The following is a 13,876-nucleotide window of genomic DNA, read 5'->3' as shown; positions in this document are numbered from 1 at the left end:
CTATTAGCTTGTTTCAAAAAAGCCTGAAAGCAAAGTAGGAAACAAAAATCCAGATTAAATTTGAAAGTGGCGTAATCAGGATTGGACAAATGATCTTTAGATTTAACTGTTCCCCTACAACTCTGGCCCCAAAATTATGTTCCTTGCATGCCGTGGATGTTGCTGGTCAGACTGCAGAGCCACAGTCCTGGCATTCTTGCCTCTTTCTTCTCCTTGCCCTCTTATTTTCAATGGTGATGTGCCTTTTTCCTGATAGAAATACTTGTCCAAATATATGGACTTCTGTGAGTCTCCTGCAGATCCTACGTATGAATGAAGCGACTGTCTGCCAATAGTTGGTATTGAGGGATGCCAGGAGTTATCGCCTAGCCCACAGCCTCCCACACACACACACGCACACACGCGCGCACACACACATATACACACACACTCTCCACCACTACCACTGTTTCCCATTTCCTAAAAGACATTCTCACCCATCCTACAAAATCTAGAATTTCCCAACGGAATTATTTCTTCTCAACAAAAATATTGCATCCAGAAAACCCTGCATGAAGCAAATATCTCTGAGGAAATTAACACAGGACATAGTTGGTCTTCAGTTGAGCCCTTCTGGAACACAGGAATGCAGGAGAAGGTGCAGGTGGTGCTCCACTTAAGGAAAACGGAGAGCGTTCAGTGAGAGAGCCCTCTTTGGAGCACGCTGGACTTTCCACTGCAGGGCGCCTGAGCACATGAGCGATAAAGGAGAGCTGAAAGGCACCCAGGTGTCCCCTGTTCATGACACTCATTTCTTTTTAGGAAAAAAGCAGTATAATATTAAGGCCATAGGGTTTGGAATCAGAGATCTTGGTTAGAACTTGTAATCCTGTTACTGTTTTTACTTTCTTCTCACCTGTAAAAATGAAAAAAATAATACACGTGGTTCACATGGTTTTTAATGGCTCAAAGGGTAAGGGCTGGTATCTACTGAATGCTTACTAAGCACCAGTTATTCCATCTGGGTTGCATCAGGGCTTTCCAAACTTCAATGTGCACATCATCACCTCAGCATCTTACTAAAATGCAGATGAATTGGTCCAGCTGGGGTGGGAGTCTAAGGCTCTGCATTTCTAACAAGCCCACAGGTGGCTCTGCTGCTGCTACTTAGTTTGCAGATCTCACTTTGAGTACCAAGGGCTTATGTCATTGAATTCTCACACTAGCCCTAGGTGGGCTATTACTACCTATGTAAATGCCTATGTAATTGGGCCGAAAGAAAGCAAAAATGCTGCCAAAATGATGAGGTTTTATTTTAAGTAAAGAATTCAGCTGTTTGTGTGTGGCTTCTTACTACTCAAAGTGTAGAACCAAGGGCCACGAGCATTGGCATCACCTGGAGCTTGTTAAAAATGCAGAATTGTAGACTCTACTTTGGACCCACAGACTCCAAATCTGCATTGCAACAAGGCCACGGGTGAATCACATGAATAATAGTAAAGTTTGAAAAGCCTGGAATTATATAGGGTGTTTCCACTTTTAACATATGCCTATCACTCCTAAGAAATTTTCTTTAGATAGTTGAATTTTATAGAATAAAGAATTATAATTTTATTTTTTATTAGTTAATCTTTATTGTAATTTTCTCCATTATAATTTTGTCCCCTTATACCTCCCCCTCCCCAGCAATCACCACACTGTTGTCCATGTCCACGAGTCCTTCTCCTTTTTGCTCAGTCCCTCCATCCCCTCATGTCCCCACCCCAGCTGTCATTTGCTCTCCATCTATGAGTCTGTCCCTATTTTTCTTGTTAGTACAGTTTGTTCATTAGATTCCACATATGAGTGAAACCATATGGTAATTATCTTTCTCTGACCAGCTTATTTCACTTAGCATAATGTTCTCCAGGTCCATCCAGGTGACATTGAGCATCTTTTCATATGTCTATTGGTTATCTGTATGTCCTCTTTGGAAAAGTGTCTAGTGAAGCCCTTTGCCATTTATTTTTCCTTCACTAATCATTTACTCTTTTTTTTAACATTTTTTATTGTTGCTCAAGTACAGTTTTCTGCCTTCCCCCCCACCCCTCCCCACCACCCCAGCCCTTCCCACCTCCCTCCCCTGTTTCCACTCCCCCTTGTTATTGTCCATGTGTCCTTTATAATTGTTCCTGCAAACCCTTCACCCTTTTCCCCCTATAATCCCCTCCCCTCTCCCATCTGGTCGCTGTCAGCCTGTTCTCAATTTCAACGTCTTTGGTTATATATTGCTTGCTTGTTTGTTTTGTTGATTAGGTTCCTGTTAAAGGTGAGATCATATGGTATTTGTCTTTCACCGCCTGGCTTACTTCACTTAGCATAATGCCCTCCAGTTCCATCCATGCTGTCGCAAAGGGTAGGAGCTCCTTCTTTCTCTCTGCTGCATAGAATTCCATTGTGTAAATGTACCATAGTTTTTTAATCCATTCATTTACTGATGGACCTTTGCCCATTTTTTAATTGGTATCTTTTTAATTCTTTTTAATTGGCTTTTTTAGTGTTGAGTTTTATAAGTTCTTCATAAATTTTGTCTATTAACCCCTTATCAGATGTGTCAGCAAATATGTTCTCCCATTCAGTGAGATGTCTTTTTATTTTGTTGATGTTTACCTTTGCTGTACAAAAACTTTTTAGTTTGATGTAGTCCCATTTATTTTTTTTCTCTTGTTTCCCCTGCCTAGGGAGATATATCTGATAAAATTTCGCTATGACCAATGTCTGAGAATTTGCTGCCTGTGTTTCCTTCTAGGATTTTCATGGTTTCAGTTCTAACATTTCAGTCTTTGATCCATTTTGAGTTTAATCTTGTGTGTGGTGTAAGAAGGTGGTCTAGTTTCATTTTTTGGCACATATCTGTCTAATTTTCCAAACACCATATGTTGAATAGACTATCTTTAACCCAATGTATGTGCTTGCTTCCTCTGTCATATATTAATTGACTATAAAGGTGTGCATTTATTTCTGGTCTCCCTGTTCAGCCCCATTGATCTCTGTGTCTGTTTTTATGCCAGTAACAAGCTGTTTTGGTTACTAAGGCCTTATATTATAGTTTAGTATCAGGTAGCATGATTCCTCCAACTTTGTTTATCTTTCTCAGGATTGGTGGTGTTATGCGGGGCCTTTTGTGGTTCCATATAAATTTTTGAAATATTTGTTCTAGTTCTGTGAAATACATCATTAGAATCTTGATAGGAATTGCATTGAATCTACAGATTGCTTAGATTCAATTGCATTGAATCTACAGATTGACATTTTAATGATGTTAGTTATTCTTACCCATGAACACGGTATGTGCTTCCACTTATTTGAATCATCTTCAATTTCTTTCTTCAGTGTCTTAAAATTTTCCAGAAAGAGGTCTTTTACATCCTTGGTTAGGTTTATTCCTAGGTATTTTATTCTTTTTGTAGCAACTGTGAATGGGATTATTTTCTTAATTTCCCTTTCTGTTAGTTCATTATTGGCTTATAAAAATGCAACTGATTTCTAGATATTAATTTAGTATCCTGCTACTTTGCTGAATTCATTTATCAGCTATAGTAGTTTCTTAGTTTAATCTTTGGGGTTTTCTATGTACAGCCTCACATCATCTGCAAATGATGACAGTTTTATACTTCCTTTCTAATTTGGATGCCTTTTATTTCTTCTACTTGTCTGATTGCTGTGGCTAAGATTTCCAGTACTATATTGAATAAGAGAGGTGAAAGCAGACATCTCTGTTTTGTTCCTGATCTTAAAGGGAATGCTTGTAGTTTTTGCCCATTGAGTATGAGGCTGGAAGTGGGTTTATCATATATGGCCTTTATTATGTTTGTGTATGTTCCCTCTAATCCCACTTTGCTGAGACTTTTTATCATAAATGGTGCTTGATTTTATCAAATGCTTCTTCTGCAGCTATTGATATGACCATGTGGTTTGTATCCTTCATTTTGTTTATGTGGTGAAACACATTTATTGATTTGAGAATGTTGTACCAACCTTGCATTCCCAGAATAAATCCCACTTTATTATGGTGTATGCTCTCTTTAAAGCATTGTTGTATTTGGTTTGCTAATATTTTGGTGAGGGTTTAAGCATCTGTATTAATCAGGGATATTGGCCTATAATTTTTATTCTTCCTATTGTCCTTATCAGGCTTTGGAATTAGGATAATGCTGGCTTTGTAAAATAAATTTGGAAACCTTCTGCCCTCCAGAATTTTATGAAATAGTTTATGAAAGAGAGGTTTACTTCTTCTCAGAATGTTTGATAAAATTCACCTGTGAAGCCACCCTGCCCAGGACTTTTGTTTGTTGGCAGTTTTTTGATTATTGCTTCCATTTCACTAGGTGTAATCTGTCTATTCAGATTTGCTGATTCTTCCTGATTTAGTTTTGGAATATAGTATATTTCCAGGAATTTATCCATTTCATCCAGGTTGTACAATTTTTGGCATAATATTTTTTACAGTCTTTTGTATTTCTTTGGTATTAGTTGTTCTTTCTCCTCCTTCATTTCTGATTTTATTTATTTGGGCCCTGTCTTTTTTTCTTGATTAGTTGGCTAAAGCTCGGTCAATCTTGTTTATCTTTTCAAAGAACCAGCCCTTGGACTCATTGATTTTTTTGTATCACTGTTTTAAACTCTATTTTGTTTATTTCTGGCCTGATCTTTATTATTTCTTTCCTTCTACTCACTTCGGGCTTTGTTTGTTGTTCTTTATCAAGTTCCTTTAAGTATAAAGTTAGATTGGTTTTTGGAGATAGGCCTGTAGTGCTATGAATTTCCCTCTTAGGATTGCTTTCCCAATGTCCCACAGATTTTGGATTTTGTTCTCATTTTCATTTGTTTCAAGGTATCTTTTCATTTCTTCCCAGTTCTCACTGTTTACCTATCATTGTTTATAAATATGTTGTTTAGCTTCCCTGTCTTTACATGTTTTTCAGTGTTCTTCTTGTGATTGATCTCTAGTTTCATAGCATGGTGGTCAGAGAAGATGCTTGATATGATTTCAATCTTCTTAAATCTATTGAGACTTGTTTTGTGTGCTAACATGTGGTCTGTCCTAGAACATGTTCCATGTGCACTTGAAAAGTGTGTATATTCAGCTGCTTTGGGGTGAAATGCTCTGAATATGTCAATTAAATCCACTTGATCTAGTATGTTATTTAAGGCCACTGTCTCCTATCGATTTCCTGCCTGGAAGTTGTATTCATTGAAGTCAAAAGGGTGTTAAAATCCCCAGCTATGACTGTATTTCTGTCAGCCTCTCCCTTTATTTCCATCAAGATTTGCTTCACATATTTAGGTGCTCCTATGTTGGGCACATAAGTGTTTACTAAGGTTATATCCTCTTGTTGGATTGTCCCTTTATCATTTGTAGTGTCCTTCTTTGTCTCTTACTATAGCCTTGGTTTTAAAGTTTATTTTGTCTAAGTGTTGCTACCCCAGCTTATTTTTCCTTTCCATTTGCATGAAATATCTTTTTACATCAATTTACTTTTAGTCTGTGCGTATCCTCTGATCTGAGATGGGTCTCTTGGAAGCAACATATATACCAGTCTTGTTTTCTTATCCATTCAGTTCCTTTGTGTCTCTTTGTTGGAATATTTAAACCATTTACATTTAAGGTGATTATGTATTTAGTGTCATTTTATTCAGACTTTTTTTCCTGTTTTTTTTTTCTTTCTCTTTTTCTTCTTCATAAATCAAGCCCTTTAACATTTGTTGCAGTACTGATTTGGTGTTAACAATCTCCTTTAGCTTTTTCTTGTCTGGGAAGCTCCTTATTTCTCCTTACATTTTAAATGTTAGCCTTGCTGGGTAAAGTAACCTTTGTTTTAGGTCCTTGCTTTTCGTCACCTTGAATATTTCATGCCACTCCCTCTGGCCTGAAATGTTTCTGTTGAGTTATCAAATGACAGTCTAATTGGTGCTCCCTTGTATGAAACTACCTACATTTTTCTGTGGCTTTTCAGATTCTCTCCTTATCTTTAAGCCTTGTCATTTATATTATGATGTTTTTCAGTGTAGGCCTCTTTGGGTCCAACATGTTTGAGACTCTCTGAGCTTCCTGGACTTGTGTGTCTTTTTCCTTCATCAGATGATCAAATGAGGGAAGTTTTCAGCCATTACTTCTTCAAATAGTTTCTCAATCCCTTGCTCTCTCTCTTCTCTTTCTGGTGTTCCCATAATGGGGATGTTGTTACACTTCGTGTTTCCAAAAGCTCTCCTCATTTTCTTAATTCTTATTCTTCTTCTTCTTTTTTTTTTTTTTTTTTTGCTGTTCTGCCTGGTGTTGTTTTCTACCTTGTGTTCCAAATCTCTGATTTGATCCTCTGCTTCATCTAATCTACTGTTTATTCCTTCCAGTGTATTATATATTTAAGATATTGCCTTCTTTATTTCTGACTGGTCCTTTTTTATGATTTCTATGTCTTTTTTTCATGCTGTTGAGTATCCTTATAATCATTACCCCAAACTCACTATCTGATAATTTGCTTGCCTCCATTTTAACTAGTTCTTCTTCTGGAGAATTCTCTTGTTCTTTCATTTTGGATCTATTTCTTTGTCTTCCCATTTTAGCTCCTTCTTTGTATTTTCCTTCTTAGTTGTTAAACTAAATAGTGATATGCCTTCAAGCTGTAATCAGCAGCCTGATTCAGGCCCTGCAGGGTGCGGCAGAGTAATTCCTATGGGTGGAGCTATTGCTTCCCCTCAGGCTGATGCCACTTGGAGAAGAGTCTCTGCCTGAGAAAGATGCCTCTGCAGTATGGGGAGTGACTCAGTACTGGGATCCTGGCAGCTGCTCTTTCAATTCTCTCCTTAGAAACACCAAACCCAGACTCTCCTCAAGCATCTCTAGTTCACTCTGCCCTCCCTCTGCCAGAGCTCAGCATAAGTGGCCGCAAATGAAATTTTGTACATTGGCCCTTTAAGAGGCTCTCTGCATTTCCAGCCCTCTCTCTGGCAAAAAGAAACCCTGCTGCTTTTCACAGATGAGTGTTATCTGGGTTCCTTTCCCAGATCTGATGCTGTAGGCTAGGGAGCCCAGCTTGGGCTTTAAACCCCATACTTCTCAGGGGGAGCCCCCCAGCCACTGAAATATACCTTGGGAACTTCACCTGCCACCTGTGGGAGCCCAACCAGCCCTCTTGTGACTCTTCCACACTCTCTACCAGTCACATTGTGGTGAAGTTACTTCTTCTGTCTATCCTTGGTTATAAGGCTTCTCTCCAGAGAGTGTTCAGTTGGCTCAGGATGATTTCTCCACAATTTAATTGTAATTCCAGATTGGTCCTGGGAGGACGTTAGTGTAGCTTCCACTTACTCCTCCACCATGTTGGATCTCAATAAAATCATAATTTTAAATAACAAAAGGAAATGATGAGATAAGCTACCACTCTTCACCCACTCTCTCTCTCTCTCTCTCTCACACACACACACACACACACACACACACCTAAAAACAAGTGTCAAATGTCTTTCGTGTGTCACCCTTTCTCTCAGAATGGCTGAGCAGCACTCTTTCCTAAGATCAGTAATCTTAATCCCCTCCAAAAATATCCTGACCAAAAATTAAAGACTAAAAAAAAAGCTGTTATGATAACTTAATTTCCTACAAATTATTAAATGTGTGGAAAGCTAGTAAATTGTCTTACCCTGCTGACAATACTTGACATTTACAGTTGAGAATTAATTGCTATGTTTCAATCCATACAACTGCAATACTGTTCTCTCTCTAGGCGAGTCCCTCCCACAAGGATGTGTGGGGAAAATTAGGATGCTCAGTCCCTGACCCTGTGCTCAGGGGTGTTTATTTTTTACTTTATCAAAGAAGTACATAATCTGAGAGGAACTACTAGAGACAGAAGAAAGGGAACATAATCAAATACCAGTTGAGGAAGGGAGTTTTCAGCACATAATTATTTGTTAGGTCTGGAAACTACCATAAGAGAGCCATTTCTTAGGCAAATGGTTGTTAAGTGTGGCCACTACAAGGGTCCTGTGGATTGCCTGGGCCTAACTCAGGTGGCCTGAGCAGGCCACTGCCCAAGAAGCTCTCCAGTGAAAGAAAGGAAGAGCAAGTCAAAGACAAAGGACATGGAGGACATGCTATTGTCCCTATGTATTCTGTTGTCATTCTCAGCAGATGGGACTCAATCAGTACATTTAAGCTTTATAAAAACAGGAAGGGGCTGAGATTCACACCAGTAATTTTATGTAAGGAAAGCATCCTCTCAAATCCACTGCCACTTTCCCAAGGTCCCCTGCCTTCCTGTATCTTGGAAATGCTGATTCCAAGAGCAAAGAGAAATAAACTGGACCCAACTACATGCCAGGCATGGATATTTTTGGCTTTTGAACCAAAATATCAGGCAGAAAATGGGCAAGAGGTGCCATCTTTGTTTATTTCCACTATCTCTCTCTACTTGTCCCTCTGAAAAACCACTGAAAGTTTGTGTGTGAGAATGTATGTGTTTTTTATTTATATTTATGCCTATGTATGTATAATGCATGTTATTTTAGTGGCTACTGGAAACTTGCTGTGAAAGTGCAACTTCTACCTGGAAAAGGAGACTAGGAAAACATGTCTAGTACCACAGTGCAGTTCTTAGCACTTTTTAAATTCCCTATCTTTTCTGGTATTAAAATTGTCAGTCTGCATTTATTTTGAATATGAAATATAGACATGACACCATGGCAGCTAAAATCATTGAAATTCTCAATTTTAATTCAAGTCAGTGAATATTGAGCAGTGACTACGCACAAATTACATGTGGCAATAGGTGCTCCAAGAAACCCAAAGAGGTAACCACACTGAAGTCCTTGTGTTCTGAGGTCCTGTTCTGGAGTACTGGTCTCCTGCTTTTTAACTCTGCCAACTTGAATGCTACTTATTTCTAAGAGAAAAATAAGGTATGGCCTATCTTCAATGAGGATGTATCTAGATTAAGGAGAAATGTACCCATGTGCATATACACAGAGGTAATTTTCATTGAAGGTGGTTGGTCAGGTGCCAAATGAATTCTGCCAACTAAAAGTACTCCATAGATCCAAAGAGAATAGATAATTGGGATCACTGTAGACATGGGAAGCTTTCCAGAGGAAAGTGGGACCTGGTTTATGCCTTAAACAACGAGTGGGTAAAGAGAGAGAAAGGAGGGAGGAACACATTCCACGTGAGAGAAAGCAAAGCTTCAGTAGATGAATATCTAGCAAGTGTGGAGAGCAGTCAGGCAGGCACGGATTCGGTGAGGAACAGCCCAGACTCAGAAGACAGACTGGTTCGAATCCTGGCTCCACCACTTACTAGCTGATAAGCTGGGGAAAGTCTTACCTGTGTGTACCTTAGTGCCTCATAGACATTTAATGTAGAGTAAATGAGTTAATATTTGTGAGGTTCTCAGATCAGGTGGGTTGGAGTAGAGTATTCCTATAAGTGAGTTCTGGGAAACAGACTTGAAAGGTAGACTGGGGTCCACTTGTGTGGAGGCCCTTGAATGACTTGCTTTGGGGTTGGTCTTAAAAACCACAGGAAGCCACTGAGGGCTTTGAATGGCATAAAAGTCAATGTAACACAATATCTTTCCTGATGTATCAGTGCAAGCATTTCTGTATTCTTTCCTCTAAATCCACTCTTTTATATATAACTTGAAAAATGCTCATTTTCCTCACCATACCTTTTCATTTCAGTTTTCACTCCCCTTTTCATTTTTATAATTATTTTGTTCAAATTTGTGAGGGTTTTGCATTCATATTGCTTTAATAACTCTATAATTACTAAGCTAAACTATAAACCTGAAAATAAATATGAACCATAACAAAGGACATTTTCCCCCAGCCTAATTGCTATTAAGAACAATATCTGTTTAAAGCAAGAAAGCCTTCATGTATTGTATACCCATTATCAGCAAAACACTAGATTCATTGAACTTATAATTCGTAAATGTAAAAATGAAGTGCCCCAGGGGTGTATTCCAAATGAGGCTAGATTCGGGAATCTAGAATTAATCAACCTACCCAGTGTTAAAACATCAGATTTATTATATTTAATTAAGGAACCCAGTGATTTCTCCAACTCTGATAAGGTGTCTTTATACCAAGTGTGGAAATACAGATATTAGAAGTCAAGGAAAGTGCAACATCTTCAAATGGGATCACTCTTATTACAATTTTGTTCTCTTTGACCTAAATTGTTTTTCTCAACTCAATTCTGATAGATTGTTTGAACCCCGCGGTACCTGGCCCCACAGCCTCCTTAACTCTTCTGAACGCAGCCACGGCTGTTGTGGCAATTCTTCAGACGCCAAGTTCTCGCCCTCCAGCATTCACCCCATGGCGCGGCTGTCTGCTGAGCCTCACACGTGCTCATGAGGAACCTGCAGGGGATTTAACACCGGTGGGGAACCCTCAGCTAGTGGGGGCTGATATGAGCAAATGCTTCTCCCATTCTTCCCTTGGGCAGTTAAGCTGGTAAGCATCCTATCTGCTGCCAAAAGATCCCAGCCACCCACAGCAGTGCTGAACAAGGATTTATATTCACCTGTGTTTTCCTTACTTTCCCATCTTACTTCCAAGCTCACTTCCCAAATAAACAACCTGAACATAAGCCTTTTCCTCAGACTCTGCTTTCAGTGGCACCCTTACTGCGATAGTCTGAAAGCACAAATTCAAATACAGGGAAATAGAGTCTGTTTGGCAAATTAAAGCGATGTCAAATATCTATAAAAATCCATAACTATGCTGTATATTATAAAGGGGACATGTATTTGAATTTTGAAAATGAGTAGTGTTATGTAAGTATTTCCAGCAGTAGTTTGACTTCATTTTATTCTTTTATTATTTTAAGGCTATTTTGGGAAGCTTTGAATATACTACTGCCACCTACATTTTCCAGATCCTAGTTGGCAATTCAATATTAAATCTAAGAATGTGCTAAATTGGGTGACAAGGCAGAAAGTTGAGTTTATACAAGATACAGAGGCTGTTTTAGCCTTAGTTTTATATTGAGGCATGTTAAAGATGACTTTTTGTGAAGATTCTATGATTATTAATCAGTATGTTATTATCTTGGCAAACTGATTTTTATACAAGAACATCTTTATTATTGAAGAGAATGTGTTCAGCACAGCTTTGTGAAAAACTTCATTATCACGGGTAGAAACGATATAGAAGGCACAGGAATGAGGCCTAAGATATAAGGATAATGATCTTTGGTGTCAGAAAAATATCATTAAACAGAACTGCACATAATCTTAAATATACAAAAAATAAAATGCATCTGGAAGCTCAGAAATCTCTGTATATGAAGAATACAACAAAGAATCTAGGCACTGAATCTAAGAGAGAGGGAGGGAGGAATTCTGTTCAATTTAGGGCTTCTAAGCAGTTCTATACTGAGGCAAGCTCAGGAATAAAGGGACATAAAATGCTCTGCTCCTAGCAGTTTGGAGAACTAGGCACACCTCACCACATTACATATCCTGATTTCTCCCACACTGTAGATGAAGAAACTGAGGCTCCAGATCACTTACTCAAGTTCCCAAAGCTCCAAAGTGGGAGATCAACTGTACTGTTGACACATATACAGGGTGAGGCAAAAGTAGGGTTACCGTTGGGAGGAGGTGAAACAGAGGTTTTCTGGTATTATTATTTATTAAGTATTGTATTATTTTCCATACTCACAGCTGTAAGCCTACTTTTGCCCACCCTGTATTGTGTCACTTTGTTTTAATCACAATTGTCTCCCAAGTTCCTACCTAGCGCAGTACCTGTTATATATGATGATCAATAAATATTTCTTCCCATGAATGAATAAATCAATGAATGAATGATTAAGAAAAGGGCACCATTAACACCGTTTCAGTCTTCCCTGGACTACCAGGGGGCTACACACACATACACGCAAACAGTTACGTTGCTCATAACTCAGCAGAGTTAACCTCAGAGCTGGCTGGAGGGAACCACTGGAGTGTACGTGGATGAAAAATATCTTACTGATGCCTAAAAGCCTTTAAGGGGGAAAAGGTTTTAGTTCAAAATTAGAGATTAAATGCTTAAAAAGAAAATACCTAGTGAAGATAATTATGCAACGAATGCCATTGCTACATCAGGCAGTGATAACATACATATAAATGACTGATACTGTGTTTTCTGCTATTTCACTGTATTTTTGGAGTGCAAGCTATCAGCTAGCCAGAGAACTCATGCTGAACTGCCTTAGGGAGAGATAAGGACAATTTATAAGTGGGAGAAAAGGGACAGAAAGAATATATGCAATTTGAAGAAATCAGACCCTAGAACTGCATAACTGTCTTGCACAGGTTGAGTTTACAATTAACCGGGGTCACAGAAAAATCAGCTTCTTTTCTATCAAACATGGCTTTAAAGACCCACAGCTCTCTTTGATGAATTTATGAAGAGTCTCCTGTTTTCCCTGACTTAACATAATCAATTTCATTATAAACAAGACTCTTTTCTAAAAGTTTCATTACTTGAATATGTCAGTCAGTTTCTAGCCAGGGAAAGAGAAAGATTTCTGGTTATTTCAAATGGAGTGACTTGTAACATAAATGTTAAAACAAAATTGCAGAGGGAATTGGTTGCAAGTGTGTTGGTGGGACTAACAGAGCAAAATGAGATGGAGGTGGTACCCACAACTCCTCCCTCTGAATCAGACCGTCCTCAAGTAGGGACCCAATACTTGTCACACTCTGGTTGACTCTGCAGGTCTGGAAGCTTGCAGTCCCACTGATTCTTCTGGAACTACTAGTGATGTTGTTCATGCCGACCTCCCCACTGCACAGTAGAGGTCATCCTACTGTCTATCACACTCTTAGCTGCTGTCACCATCAGCTTGTGGAGGCTCCACAACAGGGGAAGAAATCATAGTTGGACCGGGTGATTGTAAAGTTGGTAATTAATTGGGATACATTGGAGAGGCATTTGTGAAAGAGCAGCCAAAGGGTGGAAGCTTATATTTGAAATGAATGCATATTGACCTAGCAGACTATGTAATCACTGGTAATCACTAGTCATTGTATGTATAGCGAATACTGACAGCTTGTGTATTACTGGCACTACACTACAGTGAAAGAATCAGCCAAAAAACATACATTCGTAACCCGTAGACACAGACAACAGTGTGGTGGTAGCCAGAGGGAAAGCGGGGTGGAGGAGGGTAAAGGAGGGGGTGATGGGGACGGAAAGAGACTGCTTGGTGCAGTGGGCGCAGAATGCAGTGTGCAGATGATGATTTACTGAGTTATACGCTGGAAACCTGTATGGTTTTGTGAACCAATGTCACCCCAATAAATTCAATTTAAGGAAAAGAATAAAATTATATGTTTAAAAACAGCTATGGGCACTATTTCATCCTTAGTGTAGTATAGGCAGGGGTAGGGAGCAGACTCTTCTGTGGAAGGGGTTAGTGTGTGTCCGGTTGAACACAGATTTGTTGTATCATGTCAGGCAGAATTATGACCCTGATTCATCTTTACTTATGTGTAGAGATTGAATATAGATAGATTAAAGGTAGAGATAGGTAGAGATTGGGTGTAGAGAGATGCATATGCATGCCAGGTTGACAAGAAGTGGACTTGTGCCAGCTAATTTTAACTACCCCATGGACTGGGCCATGGGGTAGTTAAACATTATTCTGGGTATGTTTGTGAGGGTGTTACCATTAGTGATTAGCATTTGAATCAAAGACTGAGTAAAGACGATTGCACTCCCCAAAGTGCATGGGCCTCATGCAATGCTTTGAAGGCCGGATCAGAATAAGAGGCTCAGTAAGAAAGAATTCTGTCTGCCTGAGCACCTTTAAGCTGGAACATTAGCCTTCTCCTGACTTCAGATTTGGACCAGAACTTACATA

At 39.1% G+C, this 13,876-nt stretch overlaps 1 pseudogene; it reads right to left on the bottom strand.

Annotated features, from left to right (window-relative positions):
- LOC112319262 (coiled-coil domain-containing protein 112 pseudogene) overlaps nucleotides 1-12,785 on the bottom strand; it is a 79,473-nt pseudogene extending 66,688 nt beyond the window's left edge.
- Between the last annotated feature and the right edge of the window lie 1,091 nt (nucleotides 12,786-13,876).

The sequence above is a fragment of the Desmodus rotundus genome, chromosome 11, assembly GCF_022682495.2.
Source record: "Desmodus rotundus isolate HL8 chromosome 11, HLdesRot8A.1, whole genome shotgun sequence".
NCBI classification, from domain to species: domain Eukaryota; kingdom Metazoa; phylum Chordata; class Mammalia; order Chiroptera; family Phyllostomidae; genus Desmodus; species Desmodus rotundus.
Note: the sequence above shows the minus strand (reverse complement) of the source record. Positions and strands in the feature narration are given on the sequence as shown.